The sequence below is a fragment of the Lissotriton helveticus genome, chromosome 9, assembly GCF_964261635.1.
Source record: "Lissotriton helveticus chromosome 9, aLisHel1.1, whole genome shotgun sequence".
Taxonomy (NCBI): Eukaryota; Metazoa; Chordata; class Amphibia; order Caudata; family Salamandridae; genus Lissotriton; species Lissotriton helveticus.
Window position 1 is genome coordinate 727,206,388 of NC_136070.1, and position 27,235 is coordinate 727,233,622.

Below are 27,235 nucleotides of genomic sequence, written 5' to 3' on the forward strand. Positions count from 1 at the left end.
GAATACTCCAAGATTGAGGGGGTGAAGGAGCACAGACTAGGGAGGCACATGTTTAAACACCTTTTAGAAAGTTGGGCCTTCCCATAGTGGTAGTGGGCGACCAATGAACACAAGGCAATGGCTCTAGAACACAGGGGCAGACACGAGATGAAAGGGCACACACAGTGCAGGACTGAAGCTGGACCAATTCCAAGAGGCGGCAGGGAAGTGAGGGCGCAAACCAGCCATCCTGATCCGCTGTCAAATTCCACATTAACTTGGGTCAACTAGGACTATAAACTTCCTTAGCCTGGGCTCCAACAAGGTGACCAGCTGGGCCTTGGAGAGGGTGGGTAGCTGCGGAAGGCCTCGCTCTGAAAGGTAAACCTCCAGTCTGCGCTCTCCTGCGACCTTTCAACAGACTGGCAAAGGGTTAAACAGGGATTAGAACCTTGAATGAGCCAGCCATTCACTGCTCAGACAAACACTATAAATACAAAATCTGTTATTAACTCCCACGTGGGGAGGAGAGTCACAGATCAAAGCACGAATACAGGAGAGAGGCTTACTGTTCTTGCGGTTTTGTTTACTGGTGCATTTACTTTCTTGATGGCGAGTGGAACAAACAGTCTTTTTAAAGTCTGCGCTGTAGAGAATTTTAGCTGCCTCCCCAGTCTTCCGTTTAAAAAAAACAAAATAATAATACATACATTGCAAATCTTCCAACTCACACGGTGCCGCCGTTTGTCAGGTGATTTCGGCTCCCTTCACACGGTCACTCAGTGTGGAGCCGAAATCACCTGGTGGTAGAAAAGACGAGCAGGAAACCATAGCACAAAAGTGGCTTTCTGGGATTGCCTGTGCCTGCTCCAGAGCAGTCGACGCCCTAGGAAATCGGCGACTGCCTCAACAACCCCTTTGTTGTTGTTTTTTTTTGGAGGGGGAGGGGGTTAGAGGGGAGGAAGAGTACCTCTTGGGTAGCTCTGCACGAGGCACCACCCCTCACACAGTGAAAGATGCATAAGCTAGCAGGTCTGACATGGGCTTTCAATCAGCCCCTTTAATCCGTTGGTCTGTCCAAGTGTCATTCACGCTTTGTTTCCACACACCACCGCCACTGGCTCTCCCCACTGCGAGTGACCTCATTTTGCCCTTGCACATCTACTTAAAAAGTAGGCCAATCCGTGTTTAAAAATAAATGGGCTAATTTTTCACTTTTTGAAAACACATGCACGTTACCTTTAGACAGGATACACTTTTCTTTTTTTACTTTAACAGTTTTCATTTCTATTCCCCATGTGTTTGCCAAAAAATGTTAAAAAGCCAGGATTGCCAAGGGCCGAACTGTTGGCTTTGACAATGCTTGGTGCTCCAAGGAGTACCTCTAACTCGTAATGCAAAAGAAAATGCAAACTCGCCGCTCATGGTCGTGCAGAATGTTCCCAGTATAAATGGCCAGCTTTACATGTATTCAAATAGTACCTGTGGCCAAAGAAAGGGAGAACCCCACAGCCTATTCTGCAGGCGCACAGAAATATGTGGATGGCGAAAGTTTAGCTGCACCCAAACCTATCTCATATAGTGGAGCCTTGCACTGGAGGCTCAACATGACAGATAGATAACAAACAGGAATATCAAATAGGGGCACCACAAGCAAGGTTTTGTTAGAAACAGTCTCAAATATAGGTATTCTTCTGAGTGGAACACTGCCTGCTCATTTTGGGGTTACGCAGGAGCATACTACTACTGTGTTGCGTGCCAGTCAATTTATGCTGATTTGCAGGACTCGTTGTCTTTTTAAGTCTGACTTTACTAAAATTGGATGTATAATAAACCTATGTATAATAGACCGCCTGGTTTTACAAATTATTATACATGCAATACACTTATAGAGGTTGTCAGTCAATCCTACTCAACAATTAGTCTGCTGTGGTGCCTTTCACCTGTTTCTTTCTGCCCACTGCGAAATACAGCAGGGACCACTTAGTCAGCCCACTTCAGCTACTGGATAACTTCACTGTGAGTGACTGCATTTGGCTGTTTAGCAGGGAGCACACCCACCACAAAATTGTTTCCTTAAGTGTAAGAAACAACTATGGAAATGTGTGCTTTCTGAGGCCAATACAATATTTTTGATTTAGCCAAAACATTGTTTTTAATGATCTACAGTGTTGAAATTGGTATTTTTGATCTGACAAAGCAACCACAAGAAGATGGCTAGATGATGCCCAGTTTGGCTTCCGTCCTGGCCACGGAACGGAGACTGCTCTGGTGACCGTGTTAGATGATCTTTAATTGCGGGCAGACAGTTGACAATCTGGCATTCTTATTTTGCTCGACCTTTGATACGGTCAACCAGGGCATCTTGCTGACCAGGCTAGAAGAGGTTGGGGTGTCTGGGACTGCATTAGAATGGTTCCGTTCCTATCTTCTCGGCAGGTGTCAGGCGGTTTCTCTCCCGCCGTTTCACTCTAAATTCTCCAATGTCCACCATGGTGTTTCTAAGGGATCGGCGATAAGCCCCATTCTTTTTAACATCTATATGAGACCCTTGATTGAAATCATAATGGCACATGGTGTGAAATTGGTGAACTACGCCGACGACACTCAGCTCCTCTTGTCCTTAGAGGGGAATCAGTCAATTCCTCTGGCGACTTTTCAAGACTGTATGCACGATACTGCTTACTGGCTAAGAGCCAATTCGCTTCAATTCAACTCAGATAAGACTGAAGTCTTATACTGTACTGTGGGGAAAGTTGCTCCCCCATTTCCTGACAATTTTTGGCCTTCTTCAGCTGCCCCTACTTTGGTCCCAGCTAAAGTAATAAGTAATTTGGGAGTTATGCTGGATGCTAATCTAACCCTGGAAACATATGTAAATAAGGTGGTGGGGAACTGTTTTTCCCTGATTAGATCCTTGAGGGAGATCCTCCCGCTGGTGCCTAAAACGGCCAGAGTGCTGGTCGTTGGAAGCATCATCCTCAGCAGGTTGGACTATTGTAATGCCCTATTATTGGAGGCCCCAACATTTTTGGTTGAACGTCTTCAAAGAGTCCAGACCTTGGCAGCCAAATTAGCACTGGCGAAACCACGTCGTTCATCAGGTTCTTTGGCTCTTGCGGAGCTTCACTGGTTACCAATAAGGCAGAGGATTCAGTTTAAGTCTCTCTGCCTGGTTTTTAAGGCTCTGCGTGGTTTTGGACCTACACCTCTTCATGAGACCTTGGTATGGTACACTCCATCAAGGTGTCTCTGTTCCTCCACAGCCTGCTAGCTGAGTGCTCCGAAAATTTGCAAAGCCAAATCAGGAGGCAGGGCATTTAGCTCTGCCGCTGCCAAACTTTGGAACAACCTTCCTTTGGAAATTAGACAGTTTCAAAATCTTCTGCAGTTCAGGAAAAAGGTTAAAACATGGTTGTTCCCTAAAACCTGACGGTTCGGAGGGCCTCTTTCTCTAAAACTCTTTCTGGCATCTTCCACTGACTGATTATTTACATGCTATAGCGCCAAGATACCCATAGGGTGATAGCCGCGCTTTACAAATACCACAAACAAATACAAACGATACACGGAACGCTGAAACTTTTCAGACACTCACCCCCAGTCACAATTCTGGGTTGAATCCATCATCATTCTTTAGGTCAACTCGCCACCTCAGTTCAGACCCAGCCAGACGCAAATCAATCTTAACCCTGTGCCTCACGAGAACAGGAAAACAACCGCCTAGGCACACATAAAAAAGAGTAAAGATCGTGTAATCACAATATGTAACAACAACGTAAAAGCACGGTGGAACAAGCCTGTTTGGTAAACAGGAGATCCTGAGTTCAACTGTCAGCAGCGCCTCAAAAATAGGTTGGCTTGTTCCACCGTGCTTTCACGCTTGAAAGCACGGTCCAGGGAAGACATGGCTTGGCAGTTCGGGCTGGTCTGTTCCCATGAGGCACAGGGTCAAGGCTGATTTGCATACAGCAGTGTCTGAACTGGGGTGGCAAAGTGAGCTAATGGAAGGATGATGGATTCAACCCAGATCTGTGACTGGGGGTGAGTATTTGAAAAGTTTCAGCACTCCATCCATCATCTTTTTGTGTTTATTTTTGGTCTGACTTCACAGTGGAGTTGCCTGCGACACCGATCGAAACCAATGTTTTAAAATATACATACACAAGGCTTTGGCACCACCTAGAGTAATATTCTCGCTCACCGCATTCTGTCTGGTGATCATTTCACCTCCTATGGAGTGCTTGCCCCGAAATGCACAAAGGTCTTTTTTACATCCCTAAAGTACGCTGAATAACCACAACAACATTTTTTATGTAATAAAAAGCACCATTTTAAAACATAATTGTGTTTTTTTTTCTTCACTGGAACAAGCTTTAATGTTTTAGTCAGGACTCAAAATGCAAGCCAAAGCAGCTTGCTTTGCCAATGCTCATTGTATCAGGCACACAAAGATATCCTAGAACATTAGATCACTACTCTACACAGGTATCTCACTTCAGCCTAAATCACCATTTTAATGACTGTTTTTGTCACGTTTTAGGTCAGAACCCAGAAATCTCAGAAAATGGTCATCTAATCTGATAGCCCTCGAACATGGATGGGTTTCATGACTACCTGTACAGTTCCCTCTTTCCACAGGTACGGGGAACCTGCACAAAGGACCTCTTGCTCAGACAAATGAACACATCGGGCGGACACCTATGAAGGCCTCAATACATGCGGCCATGAGTGCGTGGGTTAATGAAGGACTGACTGCTCCTACGGCAACTCTGCAAAGCTAAATTTTTAATTCCCATGGCTACATGACCCTATACCTGTGGATTCCAAGGCTCAAGACACTAAAGCGATCACCTCACTTCCTCTCATTTGGGCCTTGTTTTCAATTCTGGGAGCTTTACGCTATCCGGCGAGTCAGTCTAAGTAGTTCAATCAACACAAATCAAAGATACAACACCCAGAAAGCATTAGTTTGTCACAGGAAAGCCTAGGAATGGAAAGAGTTCCATAACGATATGAGTTCAGATGTCCACCTATATTCCATGAGGCCTATGAGGTGTGAGATGACACAGCATGTGCATAATCCTATGATTCATTGCCATCAGCAGGTACAAGGAGTTCAGTTCCTCAGTCATCTTGCTCAGGTACAGCTCTCACTTAAACAACAGTCGGCCCACAGAGGACACTAACCTCACCCTGCCCAGAGAAGGAGGGACAAGAAGGAAAGGGGCAGAAGGAGAAGGGCAGTGAGAAACCACGGAATGTGGTGAGAGAAAAGTTATGCACGTAGGAAGAAGAGAAAATCGAAATGAGTCAACTTGGGTAGGGGAGGAGGTTAAACAGCAAAAAGTAGTAAAGGAGAACATGGAAAATTCTGAGAATCACACCTCTACGTGAGGTATTTTAAAAACACTTAGGAGCAAGCCCAAGGCGGGTTGAGGCGTTTTGCACAACAGCAATTGCTATGGTACATACTTGAATTTCGCACAACAGGGTGCCAGTTTCAAAGGACAAGCACCAAAAGCAGAGAGCAGGGCGGTGTTTGGTAGGGGGCGGCTAAGGGTGGGCCCACCATCTATATCTCATGTGAAGGCAAAGGGTCGAGTGTTCTCTTGATTCCCTTGGATCCTTAGCACATCCGCAACAGTTGTTGAGGAGCTTCTCCAACGCTGGCTTCTCGCAACGTTGCTGCACATCGTCTCTTCTTCTTGTTGCTGGAAGCAGCCTTTGCTGCTCAGGGCCTCCTGTGCCCATGGCAGGTACCGTTGACTCCCTGATTTGCCTCATAGGACTGCCTGCAGCTCATTTTGCTGTGTTTTTTTCCCCACTACTTATCCACTGGTTGTGTTCTCCTCCCTCGTTGTTAGGGCTCAATGGGCACCAAGCAAAGTTTTCTTTATGCCACACACAGGACATGTCTTCATTACAAAGTAAGGTGGCCAAGCCTGCGGGAGGGACTGGACGAGTTACTGGGCACGGGCTGGATTCTCTAGGCACCTGTTACAGATGTGAACATCTGCTTTCGTTAAGTCAGAAGCTGATGTGGAGGGTAACGTTCAATATTTGGGCTTTATTTTTTTATTGCTTGTGAGTCTGCAAGTGCGGCCACAGTAGTGACCGAACGAGAGTGAATGGGCCAAGTGGAATGTATACTTCTGAGGAGCCTGGAGCTGGTGTCAAGCACAGGTTGTGATTGTTCCATGTTGTTTATTTAAGGAGGCAGCTGCTGATCTTTTTTCCCCAAAATAGTTTAGGGCGCTTGAGGATTATTTGCACAACAGGTAATACTCTGTTGTTTCGCCTATAAACTAAGTTTAGGGGTGGTGGTCATTTTGGGTCACTGTTGCTGGGTGGCTGAAACCTAACAGTACAAGTTTTATCCTTAGAGACTCAGTATTTAACAAGGCTATGTACCATGGTGTTCCGAGTGCTTTGTCAGTTAAGATCTTGCCACTGCCCCCATGCAAGTGCAAAGTAAGGAATACGAGGGGAGGGATGAGGGGAGGGGTGATGATGTGGCAGGGGTCATGAGAAAAAGGAATTCTATCAGAGTTGACCGACAACTCCGCCGCCAAACACACAAGAAAAAGGTGGCATCCGGGACCCCAAAAAAAAAATCAGTCTAGGGTGCCATGTGCAATCAGCCAAAGTGATTGAGGTAGTTCAGCCAGCAGCGCAGGTGGTGTCTCAGGACCCTTCCAGTTCAGCTGTGAGTAGAACTGGGGGTGGACTATGGGGAGTTGGCTGCCAGCTAGGCTTACTTGGCTGTCCAAACTCGGAAATGTATCAGCTGGTTCGAGCTTGGGCAGGTTTCATGTTCTTCTAGCCAACACAGGAGAATAGGGAGCGGGGCAGAAGGGATAGGGCCTTTTTTTTTTTTTAGAGAGTTTTATATAGCGCGAACTTGAACCGAACCGAATCAGTTATCAGAGCGCTTTACATAGCACCAGTTACGTTACATGAGGACACACTTTCATTTTTTAGGCACGGGGAGATTAAGTGATTTGCCCAGAATCACAGGGGGTTTTTGGCGTCGTTACCGAGACTCGAACCAAGTTCCCCAGGTCCGAGGTCGAACGCCTTAGCCGTTAGGCCAACCCCTCTCCCCAACGCCTTTTCTCTGCTAAAGTTCATGAGAGTGTTCTACATCTCCGCTAGCCAAGTTGACTGCCACAACACAGTAGCATTTGGCAGTGCATGCTGGTAAGAGCACAATAAGGCTTTTAGGCTAAAGAAGACGTCAACCCCAAATAGGATATGTGATACGACTGATGTTAACGCCTGGCTGAAATGCATGAAAAACACAAAGATCAAAATGGGGCTCATTCCTTTCGGCTCTGCACTCTTTGGGTGACGGTGAGGAGTGGAGATTGTTAAGTCTATAACAAGACGGCCTGTATGTAAAACACATTTATATTCAATACATATTTAATCCTTGTAATATGAACATCATTAACTTTTTGGGCATAAAACATATTTGGGAATATTACTAGCAGTACTAGGTCCACTCGTATTGTTATGATATCAATAGTATGCACACTGCGGACCCACCCCAATTGAGAGAGAGCACCCTTATGCGGTGCACGATATTAACAATATGGACATACACAGAAGTAGAACACGTGTTATCAGCACCGCGGGTCGGAGTCATGCAGGTAACCCAAATTTCAAATGTAATGTGCTCATGGAATATAATAAACATACGAAGAGGCACTGCCGGCCAGTGTCGTAAATCACAGGCGGTTTGCACACGATCAACTCCACCCACAAAATGCACTCCGCACCGCTACGCAGTACAACAGGTATCAGCCAGTTCGTACTGAACACTCTTCTACACACCCACCCACACACACTCACCATCCTAATGAGGTGCCACTGGCATCCAGCAGGTAAATGGTTCACATTCTGTAGACTCTATGGCCCAAGCCTCCCTCCACTTTCTAGTTCACCCCAATTGTCTTATACCTACGGAAGAAGATAACCAACCCTGCCTACCGGACATTGGGCAGCAAGTGGCTAAAGTCACATTTGGTCTGGTTCCTAGTTCAGCAGGTGGAATATGTAGCAGTTTTAATTCGGAGGTAGACGTAAACAAGGGAAGGTTAGCAGCCACTCAGGAAGTTCATCCACAGGTCTTAAAACACAAAGGAGTCATGCAGTCTCTTGACCTGACTCCGAACAGTCTCAGAAGCGTTTCTTCAACCCAGTCAATCTCTCTCGCTACTACCTGGCCCCAAGATGTCTTCGGGAGGGGCCAGGTGTGGAGAGGGCAGTTGCTTTGCCACGATGAGGGTCAAAAGGGAACAGCGGATGAATGAAGAGCAACACAGGGGAGATGCTCGATAGAAGGAAGTGCCCCAATCAGAATAAGATGATCCAGATTGTGCCCAGGCAATCTGGGCAGAGCGTCTGGTGTGTGGTGGTATAAGGTGCACCAGACACTTCAAATTTGAAACACGATGAGTTGCAAAGTCTGCACCTCCCTGGTAATGAGGCACAATGACCGGCGCACATTGAGATGGGTTGCACCAGGCAATTCCGGTCACACACACAACGAACAGTTGCAATTGTGTACCTTCTTGAAAGTAAGGCACAACATCTGGTGCACAATGATACATGTTGCACCACAGCAGCCTGGTCGCACACACACAGACTCAAGTTCAGCAGAGAGGTACAATGAGGCACTACTAGGCGTACACCCCTAACTTCGAGGGTAGCACCGTGTGGATCGGACACCGAAAGCAATGAGCATGCAGTCCGTGTGTCGCACAAGAGAGCGATGCAGCACGATCAGAGAAACAGGCCATGCGGGGTCCTACACCGGGTGAATCCGCTCACCACCAACTCGACGCTTAGGAGTGTTCGGGTTCCCGCAGTACGGGAACCACACACATTAGATGCGGGCAAGATATATGGGGCTCCGCACTAGGCAATCCAGTCTCCAGACAAAAGTCTTAATTCCACACTCACACCATGCTACCAGTTTGGTATTCGGAAGCTGAGGTGGGCCCTTGAGAGGGCGCTGCTTTCAAGATGTCACAGGCAGATGGTGTAGGTCCCTCGCGGGAGATCTTTGATGTCCCCATGATCTCTGGGAGAGCAGGAGTTCTGCGGTCAGGCACTTGAAGAGCACATTTCAGAGCGCCACACTTCAGCAGATCATCTGCCGAGGCCTGCCATTATTTTGACAGGTATCCTCCAGTGCACAACAGAGTCCTCTGACAATGTGCACCCTGCAGTCCGGACTCTCCTGTCCCACCTCTCCACAAGTGTATCCCACGCTTTGCTGAAGGATGGCACCTGTGGTTATACTGCCATTATCTTTGAAGGTCGAGGTGGTTCAAGGGGCTTCTCTTTGAGCCACAGCTGCCTTCCCAAAATTGTAGGCCTGTCTGCCATGGGGCCATGGAATGCAGATCTTAGCCTCTAGGGGCCGGATCATGGCCCCACTAAAGATGAAGTGTCAAAACCTCTATCTTCTATCTATCCCATTCGGCCCTCAAATGGCAGAGGTATGCTATTTCCCTGGGGTGATGCCTATAGTTTATGGCGGCCGCCTGGGAAATGCACAGATGTAAGAGTGCACACACAGGCCTGACCCAGAGGTTAGAACAACAGGGGGTGCAGCTATACGCTCAACAGCCTGCAATGGCAAGCCTGGCACCTATACACAATGCCATAGATGCCAGGGCACATGCTCCTGCCTGCAACGGTAGGCGGGACACATATTTGAAACAATATCAGGGTCGGTGCGTACACTCCGGTCTGCGTTGGCCAGCTGGTGTTTCGGAACATCAAGTCAGCGCTTCTTCCTAATCTGTGTTGGAAAGCACACACACTACCATCCTGCCTTGACAGTGAGGACGTGCTCAGGGCCCGGAGGCCATACGATAGAATCAGCAACACCCCAGGAGTAGCCCATGGAAAAAGCCAAACCCCAAGGCAGGGAAAGCTCCATTTGGGGGGGTTCTGCTCTACCTGTGCAGGGAACATTCATATGTACCCACCCAGACTTCACCCTATCCCCCCGCACCGCCCCTTGCACCCATCAGGGCTCACCTGGGAGATGCCCTCAGGCATGGTGTGACCCACTCAAGGCTGGCGCATAAGTGATGCCACCCTAAACAGGGGAGCAAAAGCGCCCCACCGGCTGAAATGACAAACCCAATACAGGGTGGACAAGCAATCCAGTGGGTTCTACATCTCACTGCTATCCAGTGTTCTACCCGGGTATCTGGTGTTCCGGTTCACAGGATGCAAGAAGGTACAGTACCTAAACCCATTGCACATGCACTCCCAGCCAAATGCCAGCATGTGCACCTTCCTCCTGCAGTACAGAGGGAAGGTGCCCAGATTCCTATGGTTAGGCGGAGAGAGTCAGCAAAGACTAGGAGGACAAAGTGAAATGTTTTGGGGTAATTACCCCTAAGAAAGCCATTTCCAACAGCCCTATTTAATAACACCTTTTCTATGGAATTTTTTGGAGCATTTTGTGTTGCTGAGTTAGTGTTCAGTTAGAATATGGAAGAAAGGGAAATCTGGGAAGGGAAGAAAAGAGGACATATAAAAGAGTAGGACGCGGGTGATGCAAAAAAGAAAGCAAGACATTCTTGGAGTTTCCCATCAGGGCCTTTTCACACAACATTTAGTAACATGCAAGGTGACTTTGAGAGAGAAGGAAGGCGAGTTTCATTTGCTCATTGGCTTGCTTTGGAGTGAGGAACATTTAAGAAAGGATAAAAGTACAAATAAAAACCTACATTTGTTAAGTTCTTTTCCAAATGGGGGTATCTGGCATGAAAGTATAGCCACTATGTGATTGGTCTTTCTGGTTCTCCGATTAGAACACAGGGCTTTGCATGCCAGACATTCACCACCCAACATGGCGCAGCCCCACCCACATGTTAACTCTGCAGCTTTTTAGTACGCATTGCGCACATTTCCTAAACACCGGGGCATTCCAAAGTGCTCCTGCATTCCTGAGAATGAACAGACATGTTTCAGAGCACGAACAGGCGCCCAGCGGCATTTGACAAACTCCACCCGCCCCCCAGCTAAGAGACCATCAGTACAGGCCTGGCACGTCTGGAAAGTCCACAGGGAGTTGGATGACTTCTATGTCCTAGGAGAAAGAGTGTGGTAGCTTTGCTTTCCATGAGCAAGGATGGAGTTGGGCGACATCCGCTGCTGGTCTCAGAGTTGCGGAGCATAGTAAGTGTAGAATGCCATTTCCAGGGGCAGCCAGATAAAAGGTTCAAACCTTTCTAACTCATATTGACAGCAAAAAACAAGTGTGACAAGCGCTTAAGGTCCCCAAGCAGAGGTGAGGGCCACAGGTAAAATAAAAAGAAAGTGCCATAAGAGGAATTTCGAATTATTGTGACTAATGACGTGACAAGCTTGAAAATGGCGTCAAGAAGAAAAAGCCTTGGGAACAGGTCACTCAAGCCTCAGAGAGACACGCAGAACAGCTATGACCTAGGTATCGGCAGTGTAGGCTCCCTTGTACACACTAAACGAGCGGTGTACGAGAATCAGCAGCTCAAGCTTCCCCACTTGCACAACATATAGGAAAATAGCATCACTACTTCAGCTTCCCTTCTACAGAGCAGGCAAAAGTAATGAAAGCTTCCCTAAAACAACTACAAACCGTGCAGAAAAGGTATTTCACATATTCAACAATTGCAGGAAAAGGAGCAGCAGTGGACTGATGAGCAGTCCCTCTCAGCAAACCAAAGGCAGCAGCAGAGGTACAAGTTCAGGATTGCAGGAGAGGGGAGCCTAGGTGATGGCTGTGAAGGTAGGCCTGGTCACCCAAAGAGTGGCACTGGCTGTGTCCTGGGATTGGTCGCAAGTTGTGGAGAGCTACAAGGGTCGGTAATAGTGGAGGAGACGACACTGGCACAAGCCAATTGCCTCAAGGCAGAGGATAGTTGACTGCAAGGGAGACACCAATGCAGGTGAGACACACCTTTCTGCATGCACCACACAGCAGAGCAGGTCCCTGGGATGGGAGCAATAGGTGAAGTGCACCTAGACAGGAGCTGCGGAAATCCACCTGAGGCTGGAACACTCAAGTGGTGCTCTATGGAAGTGTTCGGATAAGGTAGTTGATTGTTTGGTTGATGCCTAGTGCCAATGTAATATTTGTAATGCTCCAAAGTGTAGGGCTGCTAAATAAGAGGCATACAACACAGTCCCGAGCCTTAGCGGCTCGGGACAAGGGATCATACAACACAGTCCCGAGCCTTAGCGGCTCGGGACAAGGGATCATACAACATAAACGCATCCAGGGGGAGAATCCAGACAGTCAGAGACCCCTCAGAAAGAGCCTGCTTCCCACCACCCTTTAAATAAGATCACTGGCGGTTAGTAGGAGGTTGCACTGCTTCAGTATATTATTCATTGCAACAATTTATTATTCAAACCAGGTATCTAATATAAAAGTATATTGGAGAGAGCACTGGTTGAATTACCATTTCAAGACACATCCTTCTTTCACTCACCGACGACACAGAGCAGAGGTCCAATGTTGATACATACGGGACTACTTTTCCTAGAATCCTTAGGACACGTATATACACATCATGTGAAGCTCCTGCTCCGTGATGTGCATGCTCACACACAGGCGTGCGCAATGGCCTCCTTGAGCCGGAAATCCCTTTAACCACTTCCACGCTAGCGGTTTTCCCGCTGTGCGCTGGAATTTCAAAAACAACATGTTGAGTGACGAGTTCACCTTGTCATCCGCACAGGGTAGGTAATGCTGATGACGAGCTGAGCTCGTGATCAGCATGGAAGGGGTTAAAACGTGCTGTTTTGACATTTGTCAATCCCAGCCATGAACAAGGATGTCAGAGATTAGGCAAATCTTTAGCAAGGCAACCTCCACGAAGTAAGTGACGGAGCATACGGTTATGGAAAATATATATACATGAATAGGATTTTCCTCTTGAGCAAAACCTTGCAAAGCTTGGTCTTTTTTTACGGTTCGCTCTACAATAAATAAATAAATAGTATGTGAGTACAGAGACATGTAACCACTTGTTCCTGTGAAGTGCAATACTATAATGGTAAGGTGAGATTAGGCCCCAACATGATTTATCACGAACTTTGATTGCCACTTGTTTTCAGTGTTTTACATTGCATAGAGTGCAGTGTTTTTGTTATGTTAAAAACAACTGAAGTGTGGCATACTGCCTCTTGCAAAACATTGGAATAGATGGCAAAGAAAACGATATGTATATATACTTTTATCATTTCGGGCACGTCAAGGTGCTATATCTAATGACTGACTGAGTAGGCCTGCATGCTTTACATAGGTATTTCCCACTAAGCTTACTAGACTGGCAGGGAAAGGACTCGATATAGTCAAAGATTTGGGATTAATATTGGCCCTGACGAAAGCAGATAATACTTCTCAGCCGAGGAGTAGGCTGAAACATGTTGGCCATCATTGGGATACATTAAAAATATTTTCTTTAAACTTCCAGCTATATTGTTTTTAACCATTATGGGGAGCATCTAAAATAAAGCAAAGCTGGAGTGGCCCGTCGGTATTTTTATTTATAGATTAAAAGAAATTCCATTAGGATAATAGATAAAGTGCTTCCTCTGATGGGGTTGAGCTCATTCTGGTTTATATGGATAATAGGGAGCCCCAGTTATGGAGCATAAAACTAACAGAGTGGGCAAGGGTCTTAAAAAACAATAATGCTATTCACATATGGGTTTCACTTCCAACATCTGAATTCCTTCCAGGTTCTAGGATACTTGTTAGGCACAAAAAAAAAAATCCAAAATATAAAAGAGAAGAGGTATATACCAAAACCTACAAGTACAAATAAGGATTTGGCCATGGTTAAACCTGCAAGGACAGACCTATAAACAATGAACGGTGGTATCGTACAAATACAAAACAGAGAAACGCCATGGGCAAAAAGAAGAAAACACAACAACACACGGTCAAAATAGGAAAACGAGGGGCTAAAAGGAAAGCACCAGACTTAGGAAATCGGTCGCCTGAAACTTTGGAACACAACTAACAAGCATTGAAAATGCAATAGGTCTCGCAATAGAAGAGTTTGACATTTTTCGTTTTGCATATAGATGAGTGGCGTTGCGTGGATGAGTGGCGTTGCGTGGATGAGTGGCGTTGCGTGGGTGAGTGGCGTTGCGTGGGTGAGCGGCGTTGCGTGGATGAGCGGCGTTGCGTGGCTGAGCGGCGTTGCGTGGCTGAGCGGCGTTGCGTGGCTGAGCGGCGTTGCGTGGCTGAGTGGCGTTGCGTGGCTGAGTGGCGTTGCGTGGGTGAGTGGCGTTGCGTGGGTGAGTGGCGTTGCGTGGGTGAGTGGCGTTGCGTGGGTGTGTGGCGTTGCGTGGGTGTGTGGCGTTGCGTGGGTGTGTGGCGTTGCGTGGGTGTGTGGCGTTGCGTGGGTGTGTGGCGTTGCGTGGGTGAGTGGCGTTGCGTGGGTGAGTGGCGTTGCGTGGGTGAGTGGCGTTGCGTGGGTGAGTGGCGTTGCGTGGGTGAGTGGCGTTGCGTGGGTGAGTGGCGTTGCGTGTGTGAGTGGCGTTGCGTGTGTGAGTGGCGTTGCGTGTGAGTGGCGTTGCGTGTGTGAGTGGCGTTGCATGTGTGAGTGGCGTTGCGTGTGTGTGTGGCGTTGCGTGTGTGTGTGGCGTTGCGTGTGTGTGTGGCGTTGCGTGGGTGAGTGGCGTTGCGTGGGTGAGTGGCGTTGCGTGGGTGAGTGGCGTTGCGTGGGTGAGTGGCGTTGCGTGGGTGAGTGGCGTTGCGTGGGTGAGTGGCGTTGCGTGGGTGAGTGGCGTTGCGTGGGTGAGTGGCGTTGCGTGTGTGAGTGGCGTTGCGTGTGTGAGTGGCGTTGCATGTGTGAGTGGCGTTGCATGTGTGAGTGGCGTTGCATGTGTGAGTGGCGTTGCATGTGTGTGTGGCGTTGCGTGTGTGTGTGGCGTTGCGTGTGTGAGTGGCGTTGCGTGTGTGAGTGGCGTTGCGTGTGTGAGTGGCGTTGCGTGTGTGAGTGGCGTTGCGTGTGTGAGTGGCGTTGCGTGTGTGAGTGGCGTTGCGTGGCTGAGTGGCGTTGCGTGGCTGAGTGGCGTTGCGTGGCTGAGTGGCGTTGCGTGGTTGAGTGGCGTTGCGTGTGTGAGTGGCGTTGCGTGGTTGAGTGGCGTTGCATGTGTGAGTGGCGTTGCATGTGTGAGTGGCGTTGCATGTGTGAGTGGCGTTGCATGTGTGAGTGGCGTTGCATGTGTGTGTGGCGTTGCATGTGTGTGTGGCGTTGCGTGTGTGTGTGGCGTTGCGTGTGTGGCGTTGCGTGTGTGAGTGGCGTTGCGTGTGTGAGTGGCGTTGCGTGTGAGTGGCGTTGCGTGTGTGAGTGGCGTTGCGTGTGTGAGTGGTGTTGCGTGGGTGAGTGGCGTTGCGTGGGTGAGTGGCGTTGCGTGGGTGAGTGGCGTTGCATGGGTGAGTGGCGTTGCGTGGGTGAGTGAATGGTTAGCTGTTGCTTATGCGACGTATAGCACTTAATACTAAAGTAGGCAGACCTTCTTAGCCTTTGTGAGAATAATAGCAAAATAAAAATAAAAACCAGATCAAGTCAAGGACGCAAACGGCACCATGCTATTGTTTATTTACTCAGATGATTTGCATAAAAATGTAACTTGTGAGCACGTTTCTCTAACTCTCCAATAATCCCATTACAACACTTTGTACAAATGAGATTGGGACTCATCCTTCCGAAGTCGAGAAAAATGTGCAACGCTGTGTTGAAGTTAATTTTTTTAATTAACAAAATGCAAATAATGTGGAGAGATTTCAAGTGATTCAGGAATGGGCGCCCTTGTAAAGAGAAAGTACGGCCGGCCTGGGCAGTGATAGGGGAGGAGGGAGGAGAAATGCGAGTCACGGCAGCAGCAGCCTTTGATGTGCCTGCCGGCCGGCCGTGAATAATTAGGGGGTGAGAAATGCGCTCGGAGGGCTGCCTTTGATGTGGTAATGCGAGGCAGGCAGGCAGGCGGCTGGTGGCATTGTGCACGCGCTTTTTAGGGCTTGCGCAAGCGCAATGACCTAAAAAGCACATGCACTTGAAGGAATCGCCAGTGGAATCGCCAGTGGATAAACACTGGATACGCCCCTATAGAGCTTCGCCAGCTATGCGCTGAAGCGCATCAGCAGGCGAGCCCTAAAAAGGGGTATACGGAAACACATTATAAAATTTTTAGAAAAATTGCATGTCAGTTCTGAAATAGCAATTGCAAAACAAGAAGGTGGAATTCCCTGTTAGTGTACGGGTGATGGATAAAAGCAAACAGTATAAAAATTTCGAAAGAGCTAAGCAAAAAACCGCTAGCATAAAAGTAAGCAAAGCGGTACGAGGAAAGGAGCACACAACAGCATGAAAAGAGCTGGGTTATAAAAAGTAAGCACAAAAACTAATAAAAAGTTGCAGACACACCCACAGTATAAAACTGTATGATACGGGTTAACCAGAGAAAGTGAACAGAGCCAGCCAATAGCACAGACCCAATAAAAAGCAAGCATTAACAACGCATTTGGTTTCACATTTGTGAAAGTTAGAGCTACTGGCGTTGTAATGTATTTGTTTTTTACTTACGTTTTTTGTTTGTAGAGGAGTGGAGGAGAGTGTGTATGAAGTGGGGAAGGAACTGTAGACCGAGTAGTAGAGCGAGTGTGCGAAAGAATGAAAGAATGAAGGGGAGGGAAGGTTATAGATGCATAAAGAGACTGCGCTTGTGTACGCAGAAGACACCGAAAGAAGAGTATGTGTTTACGGTTTGGATTTTTTGAAAAGTTATGGCGGGCACAAGTCTGGGTTAAACACAGGTACACAGTGTACACCCACGCTTCACAGGGTGGACCCCGTTCCCCCTGCCAAATTGTCCCGGTGTAATTTTCAGATACGTTCAGCAGCGCCTGTAGGTCGTCTGCTTTCCATTCCCAGCAGCAACGTGCATGGGGGAGGGGGAGTTTTTATTCACCTTCAGCTGGGCCAAAGGTAAGGGGTCATCAGGCCTCCCTTTATTTGAATATCTTGACTGTAGGTGACCTGGACTTCAATGTGAATGACACAGAGGGGAAACAAAGGCACATAGATTGTTATCGCTTCACAGGTACTTAAGAGAGGCATGCGTTTGCCTTTTTTTCCAGTCCCTGTATATAAGAGATGCATGCACTGTAAGAATGTCAGATGGGTTGGCCGGTCTCAGTATTTACACAAATAACAACTTAAATAGCACTATTTTATTTCTTATATAGCACCAAGCAACCCAATGCAGGGTGTCAGAGTGCTTTATGTAACACACATTATACATTGACAATACATCATGTACATGTGTAAATCAATATACAAGATGAGTTACATATGAGGGTTACAAGATGTACGAGTCACATGTCCTTCATAGCTCACTGTGCTAATTACAATTACAACGCAGGTAAATAAAAAGGATCTCTGTGTTAAAAGCAGTAACCCTCTTTCCTATCTACATAAAATAAAAATATGTCATCTGCATGTTACGTGATGTGCTTTGCAAGAGACACATTAACTTTACATTACTTCGATTCAAATCTGGGGCTTCACAAAACACAGCTCTCTCCAACAAATGTGTTACAGTTATCGCACGATTATTACTATGCGGGACTTGTGGCCCCGGTGCGGGGTGACGAGCAGTGGCCGCATCTGCAGGAGACAGGGAGCAGCCCACAGCTTGTTAGAAGTGGTTAGTCACAAGGAGGCTGTCACGTTTGGCAGCACCGACCGGAAGTAGAAAGTAGCTGCCCAGCTTGTGCTTGGAACAGCTTAGCAAGTGGGCGTGGTTTTGAAATTCACAAAGGATTCACAGAGCGCGCAGTTACTCTGTGTACTGGTTTGTCTGATTTCATCCCCCCCAAAAAACTGTACTGCGTTAGTCCACCCAGGGGGCAGAATGTAGTTGCACAGTGGTTGTGCTGCAGCTGTCTGCGATGTAAAAAAAAAAAAGTTCCTGAGCAGCTTTTCTTATACTGGGAAGGAAACAAGCTTCCGGGGACCGGTTTCTGCCATTTCAGGCGTCGTCGGCCCGGCTTGCTTGAATCCTGATGGTGCAATGAGCAAGGGACTCACATCTGAGTATACCCTTCCACGCTTATGGTGGACAAAATGATTCAGAAAAGGGGGTGGTGATGAACAGAGTGCCTGAATTAAGCAGACCACTCTTACCCAGTCCAAAGACCCCCTTTTTCTGAATCGTTTTTGGCCACTATAGGTGTGGCAGGGTATACTCAGACATGAGTCCCTTGCTCACTGCTCCATCAGGATTCAAGCAAGCCGGGCCGACGAGGCTGAAATGCCAGAAACCGGTCCCCGGTAGCTTGTCTCCTTTCTGGTGAAGAATTGGCTTGGTAGTTTGGTCTGCCCTGTTCCCATGATGCACTGGGCCAGGGACAGACTAATTTGCATATAGCCAGGTTCTGAGCTGGGATGGGGCAGTGAGCTAAATAACGGTGATGGATCAAGCCCTGATCTTTGGACTGGGTAAGAGTGGTCTGCTTAATTCAGACACTCTGTTCATCACCACCCCCTTTTTCTGAATCGTTTTTGGCCACTATAGGTGTGGCAGGGTATACTCAGACATGAGTCCCTTGCTCACTGCTCCATCAGGATTCAAGCAAGCCGGGCCGACGAGGCTGAAATGCCAGAAACCGGTCCCCGGTAGCTTGTCTCCTTTCTGGTGAAGAATTGGCTTGGTAGTTTGGTCTGCCCTGTTCCCATGATGCACTGGGCCAGGGACAGACTAATTTGCATATAGCCAGGTTCTGAGCTGGGATGGGGCAGTGAGCTAAATAACGGTGATGGATCAAGCCCTGATCTTTGGACTGGGTAAGAGTGGTCTGTTTAATTCAGACACTCTGTTCATCACCACCCCCTTTTTCTGAATCGTTAAAACTAAAAATGCCATTGCAAATAAAAAGCTGATTAGGCAGAGGTGTACAAGTCACGCGGTGTAAAACAAAAGAGAGGCACATCCGCCATACTTAAAGTTAAAGCACGGCGAAAGAGATGGGGAGATTTTGTGTTTGAAAGGCATTGTATGTATTTGTTTCCAATCCAATGCAAGTGTTTTGCTGTTTGGTTCTGCCTCTCCTTTTGCTACATTATTCAAATGTTGTTTGCAAGGGTCGCGGAGGAGTAGTTTGTAAATCCTTGAGATAGTGTGTCCTGCATTTAATAATTGGGTAAGTCTTGAGGGGGGTTAACATTAGAGTTACGTTTCGAGATCTGGACTTTCAATTTCAGAAAATCGTAGAAATCTAACTCGGATAAACCCTTTTCTTTTTTAAGTGCGGAAAATGGAATAGGCCCAGTCTCATTACATAGGTCTTTGACGAAGTTGATCCCTTTGTGGGACCAATCTTTCCAGAATATGGTTTCTTTCTTTATTTTTATTGCAGGGTTGTTCCAGACTGCATGTAAATTTGAGGCATCCATTTTTGTTGCGGAGAAAGTCTCCAGTCGTTTTAGGGCTTTTTTTGTATATGTTATGATGTATTTAGAGTGTTCCAGTTCATTGGTCTGGATTGTCATAATTGCTTGGAGGGGAATTCCTTTAGTGAGGTGTAATTCCACATCTACCCACTACGGTTTGTAAATAGGGTTATCTATGAACCATGCAGCTCCTTGTTTGCAAAGGTATGCGATTTGATAATTTCTGAAATTAGGAAGGCCAACTCCTCCCATGTCCCCCCCCCCCCCCGAGTCTTAATTTACTTGTGGAGATCGTCACCTTTTTCCCTTTCCATAGAAAGTTACTAATAGCTTTCTCTACTTTATTTATGAAGTTATCTGATAGCATCATGGGCAACATACTAACGAGACAGTTTATGAGGGGTGCGATCATCATTTTAATTGTTTCGACTCTTCCCCACCACAATAGGAATTTTGGAGACCACCCTTCTAGGAGATCTGTGATTTTTTTTAAAGTGTTGTTTTCGTTCATCTCTAGAGTGGAGATGAGGTCGCTTGTGAATTCCAGGCCTAGATATTTTATTGGACCAGGTTGCCATGACAGTCCAGACTCGCCTAAAATCTCTCTGGAGCCACCTAAGTTGAGTAACTTTACTTCGGTCTTATCCCTATTGAGTGTATAGCCTGAAACTTCTGCATAAACTTGGATTGAATTCATGGAGGCCGGTATGGCCTTCGCAGCATCCTGGGATAACGACTAGTATCGTTGTCCGCGTATGCTGCAACAGGTCATACTGGACCCCCGCAAGACTTTTTAGATTAAATCTAACCCAGTCCCCATTATGCTGGAACTGCTACGCTCACACAGGTGACTTAGCTCACATGCTCCTGCTATGTCCGATGTTAGAAGTTTTGGAATCAAATCTTCAAGTACATCTCACAGACACTCAATACCAGTCCGGTTAAAGAATTTTCTTACATATTGGCAGGCTTTTTGGATCCTGGTTTGTCGGGGAGGATGGCCCCTTTCTGCTTGATTCAATGTTAACACTTGTTTGTAAAATAGTCCTGTGTAATTGGAAAGGCTTTGAGAAAATCACATTCAAAAAATGGCAAGACAGGCTAATTTCCTTAAGAGGAGCAGACAATACGGTCTTAAATACCTCCCCTGGGAAACCCAGGCACAGGAAACTATGGAAGGCGCTTGACGCTAGTCCAATGGTTTTTAAACCCCCCCCCCGAATTGCTAGACCAAGATGATCACACATCATACCAACTCACGGCCCTCACTGCTTATGGAGACCTCCTACTGGATTTAAATTAAGGCTCTCCTTTTGATTTGACTTTAATACACAACCTCAAATTGTACCCCTTTGGCGCCGAGCTCTAGCCTCCCTCTTATTACCCTTACTCCTTCTGTACCTCTTGCTCTCTTTGCTTTACTATCCTCATCTCTAACCTTTTCCTGCGCGCCTTTATATTTTTCAAAACTCGTCCAATGCTAGAAATAGGACTTTCAGCAACTTCAAGGATAATTTGCTGTTCATGGCGAATGTTCTCAATCAGTTTGCCCCTCACGGGCTAACTTGTGTCCCGTTGTATTGAGCCAATTGTAATGTAATGTCTGATCCGATTGCTGTCCTCTAGTGTTGGAGAAAAGGTTGACGTGATGTACATGCAATACTTTGTCCTGTCGTTTATGTATTTTGTGTTTGTAAGAAAAATCTATTTCTTTGAACTAAAAAAAAAAAAAGTTAAAGTACGGCATGCCACACTGGAAGTGCTCAGTGTCAAAGTAAAAAACAAAGTTCCAAAGACAGGACATACAATAGCACAAGTGGAAGACAACTGGTCCTGGGGTCAATCCATGGGAGTCAAAAATTGAGGAAAAAAGGTGGCACAAACAGGAACCATTAGCCAATTAGAAGCAACGCTTTTTAAAGGACACTGACAAAAACCAATCAGAATTTGGAGGCGGGTTGTAAGTCCATAGACTGAATACAGCATGTCGAGAGACCGCACATGCGCAGCCTATGCTAAACCTAAAAAACTGATGTTGATTATTTGATAAATATAGACTCAATCACCTGTGTACAATCTCAGGAGCTATAATTCCAAAGTTTGTGCTATTCAAATAAGATCAAACTTCGACTTACAGGAACAGTTGCAAACAATACTAAAACACTGAGTTTAGTTCCCCACACCCCGCTTCTTGTGCTTCTCAACAACACTAAGAAATCCACCCAGTGTAGTTCACGGACAAAATTTCAAACATATGGGAGGGACTCCACCTAACTCAATAAAACACTGCCAACATATTGGTCATTCCTCGCCATACCACATCACTACCTACTTTCAGCCATCTTTCGTACTTTAAAAAGATTGGGCTAGATTGTGTGTTGATTATACCTCCCAAAACATAAAAGGAAAAAAAAAAGTTTCACATTTGATGGTTGTTTCATGCCATTCCCCTTCGGGAAGTAATTATTCTATACTCTTGTGACCAATATAACAAGCATGATGAAAACAGAACCGTTCCTTTCCAAGGATTCAAGCAGTCAATCCCACACCCCTCTATTAACACTCAAACAAAAGACCTAGGAAGCTACCATCCAACTTCAGACCTGCCTGACTACAACATAAATCCAGGAGCAAAAGGAGAGCTCTCAATGCCACGACTAGATTAAGCTTAACCATCTCCTCCACAGACTACAATCAGACTTCAGGTTCTTGTTGGGGAAATAAACTGCGCTTGATAAAGGAAAAGAACTACACACCACCCTTCAGGGGCGCCGATTCCTGTGAGGCACTAGAGCTTGGGCAACAGCAATATTTTATCTGAACAACTCCACATTTGAAGACACCACTGACAAACCTTAATGTGTCAACCTTCAGCACATGCATCGTCAGGTCACGTTTTGCTACTTAAGACGCTCTTTCAAGCACACCAAAGTTCAACCATGGAACGTTGGTGCCTAAATGGACTGTTTCTTGTCCCCTTGAATCTTCAGCTGTTCGCACTCCACAGAACTGTCACTGCGATGAGGCAAAAGGCTGTTAGTGACCCCATTGTTTTCGAGGAGTGGGAATGCTTGCCCTCTGCCACCGGTATTCACACAAAGGCAGCTACATTTTTCGGCAGATAGACTATGCATTTGGAGGTCAATGTTTGTAAATGACTTCGGATAACTGAATACTCAAATAAGGCACACACGTCAGCCTAATAGAAACGTTTTTAGGTCTCGCCTGTCGATGCGCATGCGCATCGAGCAAGCGAGACTATGGGGGCTTATCCACTCTTTATCCACTGCAAGGAATCGTGGCGATTCCTTGCAGTGCCCGTGACTTTTAAGCTCAATGCGCATGCGCATTGAGCTTAAAAGCGCGTGCACGTCCGTCTTGTTTTACCCGCTCCGCCCCCTCCCCTTCCCGCTGTGTACCATTTCTCCTCCCCCCTCCCCTCTCCTCCGTCCGTCTTGTTTGTTTAATTTAACCCGCTCCGCCCCTCCCCTTCCCGCCGTGTCGCATTTCTCCTCCCCCCTCCCCTCTTCCCTCCGTCTCGTTTGTTTAATTTAACCCGCTCCGCCCCCTCCCCTTCCCGCCGTGTCGCATTTCTCCTCCCCCCTCCCCTCTCTTCCCTCCGTCTCGTTTGTTTAATTTAACCCGCTCCGCCCCCTCCCCTTCCCGCCGTGTCGCATTTCTCCTCCCCCCTCCCCTCTCTTCCCTCCGTCTCGTTTGTTTATTTTACCCGCTCCGCCCCCTCCCGAGTTAGCCCACTGCTCTCTTCCCAGCTCTGAAGATCATCCTCGGCAAAAGAGCCGCCGACCCGCAGCCAGCATCAATGCGGTACAGACCTAGGACTATGCTGGTAAGTACTGGCCTCCGGTGCAAATGCTTGTTAAATTTCTAATAAATAGCATCCGAAATATGTGTTTTTGTGAAAAATTGCAGCTTCTAGACCACGAGAGGATGAATTGTTTGTTTAGCAAGCGCTTTCACTTTTGAATTACAGAGCTGGGAGTGGCAGAGCTGACTGCTGAGCATAAGAAGTGAGATCTCGCCTTCTTTTCATTAACACAGGATTCACGTCAGAAACACCCCCTCACCTCCACTCCCATCCCTTGCCTCACGTCTCCCAGCACTGCAAGTACGGCTAGGGCTCGGTCCCCTTCCTGTTGTGCTCATCCTGATGCTTAGCTCCACTGCCTGCACACACCCTCCACCATGTTGCTTTTACTTTAACCCACACGCTGACCCTCGTGTTGTTTCTATATCCCCCCCCACCCCCCCCCCCCCGAACAATGGTGTAAATAATAAAAGGAAACCGTGATCTAAATTATCCTTTTGGCTGCAAGGCATTGCGTTATTTAATCCTTTATTTCATTACAGCTAAATTGTCATGTTCATAAAACCGGAACCTCGACCCCATAACGAGCCAAGCTTCCATCATGTGGGTTCTGCCTCCCTCTAAACGCGATGTGGTGTTTCAGCCCGGTCTGCAGTCTTTGGAACTCGGGAACCCGGTTCCAATCTCAGTTTTGGCTCAAACTCTTGAGATTCTGGGCAAATCCCCTAATTTCCTGATGCCTTGAACAATGCATGTGGCCTAGTGTAATGTAACTCTCGCTTACGCAAAGTGCTCTGATCCCTTCTGATCGAATTCACGCTATATTCTACAAACTGCAGAAGACTGCACTAAGGGGTAAAAAAAAAAAACCAAAGCCTCAACATAAGAAAACACGAATAAACACTCGTTGACTGGCCGATTTGTACACAGTGGACCCAGGAAATCGGGACAAATCACAGCTTCCCTACTTAAATTTATAATTTTCAACAGATATTTTGTGTCAGAAACTCCTCCTTTTCCTGCATTAGGTGGAGCCACGCACGTCCAGTGAGAGCCTTCCTGTTGCGCCCTCCCTGCCAATCCTTTCCTTGTCGCAGCCCCCCATGTCCCCCCGTCTCAGCAGCTTGAGCTACGGCAGCAACTTTAAATACTTGCCACACAAGTAGGAAGAGCAGGCCGCATTCCTCCCCCTCACCCCCTCACCCTCACTCACTCACCCTCACCCCCTCACTCACCCTCACTCTCACTCATCCTCACTCAACCACCCTCAACCTCACTCACCCTCAACCCCTCACACTCACTCACCCTCAACCCCTCACCCTCACTCACTCACCCTCAACCCCTCACCCTCAAACCCTCACCCTCACTCACCCACCCTCACTCACCCTCAACCCCTCCCCCTCGACCCCTCCCCCTCAACCCCTCACCCTCACTCACCCTCCCTCACCCTCAACCCCTCACCCTCAAACCCTCACTCACCCTCAACCCCTCACCCTCACTCACTCACCCTCAACCCCTCACCCTCAACCTCAACCCCTCACTCACCCTCACTCTCACTCACCCTCACTCAGCCTCAACTACTCCCCCTCACCCTCACTCACCCAAAACCCCTCACTCACCCTCACCCTCACTCACCCTCAACACCTCACCCTCAACCTCAACCCCTCACCCTCACTCACCCTCACTCACCCTCACTCACCCTCAACCCCTCACCCTCACTCACCCTCACTCACCCTCACCCTCACTCACCCTCACTCACCCTCACTCACCCTCACCCAGTGCAATAGTTCTCAGACCATTTCAGTTAGAGCTTTTAGAAATGTTTATGGCTTTTTTTATTTGTAATACTTTAGCATTGGCTACAGGAAACAAAAATGCTAAACATTTACAAAAAAAACCCATAAACAATTCTAAAAACACTAACTCTAATGGTGCGAGACCTATTGCATTTCCAATGCTTGTTGAACATGTGTGTGCTGTGTACAGCACTCAGTTCCTTTGAGAATATTCAGAGGATGAGGCATTGGGAAGGTAGTGTGAGTAGAAGGGAAGTGCATAAGGAAAGTAGGTATTGTGTACGCATGTAGGAGCAGAGATTAGGATATTAAATTAAAAGGCAAGTTCAAACCTAAAAGTATGTATTTTTGCATACAGCTAATATATGGATTGAGCCCACCACACTTACTTCTCACTTGCAATTCTTCCCAATTTATATTTACAATTGGGGCATGTGAACTGGACCCGACTAAGGATTTAAAGAATTTGGCTCCCGTACCACTCTCTACACAAAGGGATAGCCAGCAGTCCTCATACTCCTTGATCTTTCTACAACGTAAGACACTATACTACAAAATCCTTTAGAAAATATTCAACTAATGAAAGAGGCTCTCCTACAGTTCCCATTCAATGCTCTCCCTACTTCCTCCTTACAAAAAGCAAGCAAGTGCATATCGCCTTGGACGATTCATCAAAACAAAGGGTGACATGCAGAACCCTCAGTCTGACCCCCTACTGTTCTATACCGACATGTACCAAGTGGCGCACATACTATAGCATAATTAAGTGCATTTCCAAATGGATGCGGAGGGGACACCAAAATCCTTATCTGACTAAACAATAGTTCTTAAAGTTAAATACCAGAGAATGCTTATACCAGACATTCCGTTGAATTAAACAAATGCCCTGTCTGAATGGATCAAAAGCAGTATTCAACAAGCATGCTTCTTTAATGGCATCCCAACCTCCCTATCCAACAAAATAAAAAGAAAGAAAGAAGTCTGTGAATCACTGCTGCAACACATAGTTTGCTTGCTCCGTAAATTAAATGTAATCAGTGACAGAAACCCACAATTCTCCATGCTGAAGTTACATCTCTCAGTCATGCAAACCAATGGCCATGGTTGGACTATTGTAATCTGGTCTACTCAAGGGCCCCCCATAGAAGCTCACAGAATGATTTCAAAGACTCAATTGGCATGAAGACAAGCTGTCTCAACCTTCAGAAACATAATTATGTGAAAGCAGATTTAAAAAAAATAAAACTATCTTGCTCCCGATGTTTAGGTGACATGTCCGTGCTTTAGAAACGTCCTCAAAAAACAAATGAATTCAGTTCACTGTATTTAGCTCAGGCCCTTTTCCATTTGATTCACTTCTGCTGCATTCACTCACTTTTCTGTAATAAAATATATATATTTTCTGTAATACAACATATATATATATATATATATATATATATATATATATATATATATATATTAAATTCCACTAAAGTCTCAACCATGACCCATAGCTGTCAGCTCTTATCGCATACAATGATAATCCAGAAACTGTTTTTTTCTCGTCTGAATTTGAAGGTCTCTCTATCCTACCCCCACAACACACAGGCTTTTCTCTGATGCAGAGAAGGTAAGATTCTTAGGTCTCCCAATGGAATTATGGGTTAAACAATGCATTGTTCTGGTCGCCAGTCTCTCAGCTGTATCCAATTTGTATATAACCTCGTGGGATCACGGTGCACTAAATGGGGCGTGGTTTGTTAAACACACAGATAGTATTGAGTAGCATGCATTGTGGGATAAGAGTGGCGGGGAGGGTCAACGAATGTGTTTACTGCCAGCTCTGGCCTTCAATGCCAGCTTTTCCCTTTAAGTATGTGATCTTGAGCTAATAATCAATTATAAGTAAAAGGATGATGCACTTTGAGCTCTTAGCAAGACCCTCCTGGGGAGTCACGCCCGATGGAAGAAGGAACACATTACACACGGTGTTCAAGCTGGTGCAGCGAAAACTAGCTTCAGTAAACAAACACAACCAAATGCTTATTTGCTTATACGTAGGGCTTTTAGGAAGTTCTCAATACAAACACAATATATACAAAATGAGTAAGGTGGCGGGATGTGTAGATCTGGAAAACGTTAGCAGCAGATAAGCTAGCTCAAAG

General features: G+C 46.7%; 1 protein-coding gene across 2 annotated transcripts in view; it reads right to left on the reverse strand.

Moving 5' to 3' along the window:
• The window catches only part of SPTBN2 (spectrin beta, non-erythrocytic 2), a 680,775-nt gene that overhangs the window by 508,560 nt on the left and 144,980 nt on the right, over window positions 1–27,235 (reverse strand). The gene's annotated exons all lie outside the window — the stretch shown is intronic.